Below are 3,137 nucleotides of genomic sequence, written 5' to 3'. Positions count from 1 at the left end.
GCGTCAGTGGAAACATTTTCAATAAAACGAAACTGCAGGAACTACTTTCTTTGAGTTTCCATAGAAGAGAACATATGTCATTTCTTGCCAAATATTGAATGAATGGAGCACGTTTGATCATTTATGTCAGGTCAGTTGATGAGAAAACATTATTTGAACAGAAACACCCTGATACATCCCTTCTCAGGCGGTGCGTCACACGTTTCACGTGAATATTTCACCCTGGTTACAACTTAATCACGGTGTGAAGATATGTGTGATCATTTTTGTTAGAAAATCAAAATTAAATTGCATTGTCAACTGTCAGCGAGAGCACTGTATTTTTTGTAGCCTAATTTTCGAATTTGCTAGGTTTTAAATTTTATCATTTTACTGACATTTGGGTTCTCCTACGTTCTGTACCGCTTCAGACGTTTCCTCCGCATGAACCTACATGTAACACGCTGGGAATAACTTACATGAAGGAGAGGCGATACAGCTTTGGAATGGTCAGCAGTCCGAACATGACCATAAAGGGATCGAGCCTACAGGAACACACTTAATAACATTGGAAAGTTTATGTTCCTCAAATGAGCTCAAATGCAATTCTGACTGATTTGTTTTGTACTGCAGAAATTTCTGGAAGAATCTTTTTTATTCCTCCAGAAATTTCTGCCAGACATTTATTATTTACCACTTTGTATTATGTACTTCAAAATATCGCTCAGCAGTCATTTTTGTAGTAAACAACACGTTAGTGTTGAAACATTAGGCTCTGTGGTCAATCATTATATTTTGCAGTAAGAGAAAATCATTTGGCCTGATAGACTAGGGAATCATATCAAGATTTCAACAAATCATTTCATACTCTCATGGCTTCAAATGCCCGATTAGCTACAATGAAAACCAAATGGTGGATTTTTCATACTTTTATTATACATGGTTTGATACAGAAAAATGGCGTGACACTATAGTTCATGAAAGTCAGCCTCACAAGTATGATATTGAAACCACCTAGTCCCACAGTAGTTGTAAGTGTGGCATCACGTTCGAGTGATTAGAGGACGGTGCACAATCATTCGGGGCACAACTGCGAGTTTTCCAGGTGGTACCCGGTGCAAGTAATGCCCATCACAGTGGCCTTTGTCAGGTACCAACTACTTGTCCTCCACAGCTCGTTCAAGTCTTGGTGGATCAAGTGATTCATACTGAATGAAAAAGAAAGACAACGTTACAAGTAAGCACTTACAAATTGGTGACATGTAGAATTAGTATTGTCGTAACATTGATTTTCAGCCATCAGCCATAATTAATGCTATCTGTCTCTGCTAATCAATTTGAATGGCACTGACAGCATCGAAGCAATGCATTTTATACTTCATCTCGCCATGGATGTTGATCAAACAACCGCGACCATAGTTTTAAAGGTTTAAATTGTTACAATATTCCCAGGTGTATGGGATCCATTTCTACCTTATGGCACTAAGCTTACATATTTACAACAGTAATGCTATTCTACTGCTAACTACCTACAGATGCAAGGACAAACATGTAAAACATATATGAATAAATATATTAAATTACATGCAACACAGAACTAGTCCCTACATAAAGTTTCTTGAATAGCGAAAACTTTACCACAACAAACGTGTATCATGACCCATTTTAACGTCCATCTACTCAAGTGATGACCTCATCAATACATGTTTTAGATTCATCAAGGATACCTCATGTTGCCAAATGCAGTAGAAATTAGTCCTGTGCCTCAAGCTGTCAATGTAAGAACTCTTCACCTCTGTAATGGGAAAACAGACAAACTGACTTAATTGCAGTGAAGGCCAAACATAACATAAGCTCAATGCATCACAACCTAAAAACAGTTCTGCACCAACATTACTAAGAAAGTTGTTGGCACTTCCAGTTAAATGACATCATTTCCCGTTTGGAAAGAAGACAACTTCAAAACAGAAAGTGTTATTCCACTAGCTACCATAAACAGAACGTTATAAGCACTTTTGGTGTAATGACCTTGACCTCAATTTAAGAGAATCACATGTTTGATTATTTTTAGTTGAAAACATAGGTGTAAGCTCTTACAAACATGTAATACACACACATTATTTCCTCAGAACAGAAAGGAGCAGAAGTACCTTAAGACAGACCAATCCAGTGACCTTAATCTTCATGGAAGGTCACTGAAAACCTCATCACTTCAAAGCGCCGCCCTCAGGACGTCGTCCATCCATAACTGGTGATGAGAACTGGTTGTAAAATCATAACTGCTGAACGAGGGACGTGCCAACCAATCGATCTTAGGAATTAATTGGTTTGTGTCTCTTTAATGTTTTTCAGTGCCATGTCCAGAGAATCTAGAATACACTTAACAAAAACAAACAAACAAACAAACATAAATGCTGACCTTCGACGTGAAAACGTTTGGGGGATTATTATGGAAAATTGCATTTGATTGCCTAGTCATTTAGACCTTATAGTAGGTCTTCGTCATTTCAATTAATTGTAACTACATTGAACGATTTTATTATTGAGAACACGTGAACTTGACATAATCAATATCAACTGCAATATTTTCAAGGGTTAACCAGTATATAAAACCAAATATGAAGTCTCATGGTGGAATTCAATGTCACAACGAAAATATGGTTCATGCTTTTCATTGAAAATAGGTCACTGTGACCTAACAAATATCTGCAGAAATAGACACTGAAGGGAAAGGCACTGTTCTGCCTCCAGGGTGTCCTCGTGACAGTGACACTGAATATCTTCTGGCAATCATTTCCTCAAGAGGTCTCGAATGATTTCGTTACAGTGAATTATCACTAAATATCTTCTTAGCAATCAATGCTTCGAGATTAACATTCTTGGAACTTTTATACCTCTTCATGACAGCGAAGTGTCATTGAAAATATTCTTCGTAATCAATGCCTCAAAACGGTGTCATCGTGAAAGTGAAGTTACGCAAAATATATTCTTGGCAATGACAGCCTCGATTTGTCCTCATGGAAATCTTCTGCCACCTGGGTGTCTTCATGACAGTGAAGTGTCATTTAAATTTTTTTAGTAATCAATGCCTGGAAATGGCCTCTTAGAACTCTTCTGCATCCAAGATGTCTTCGTGACAGGAAGTGCCATTTTAAAAA

The 3,137-nt window shown here is 37.5% G+C and overlaps 1 long non-coding RNA gene across 1 annotated transcript; it reads right to left on the bottom strand.

The window, feature by feature from the left end:
* Window positions 1-893: 893 nt before the first annotated feature.
* Window positions 894-1,763, bottom strand: LOC125378248. Its single transcript, XR_007220150.1, has 2 exons — window positions 1,707-1,763; window positions 894-1,187 (listed from the first exon to the last, which is right to left on the bottom strand). It is a non-coding gene; the product is annotated as an uncharacterized LOC125378248 (long non-coding RNA).
* Between the last annotated feature and the right edge of the window lie 1,374 nt (window positions 1,764-3,137).

The sequence above is a fragment of the Haliotis rufescens genome, unplaced genomic scaffold (genome assembly GCF_023055435.1).
Source record: "Haliotis rufescens isolate VD_foot unplaced genomic scaffold, xgHalRufe1.0.p SCAF_12, whole genome shotgun sequence".
NCBI classification, from domain to species: domain Eukaryota; kingdom Metazoa; phylum Mollusca; class Gastropoda; order Lepetellida; family Haliotidae; genus Haliotis; species Haliotis rufescens.
The sequence above is the reverse complement of the archived record's forward strand: the minus strand, read 5'-3'. Positions and strand labels throughout refer to the sequence as shown.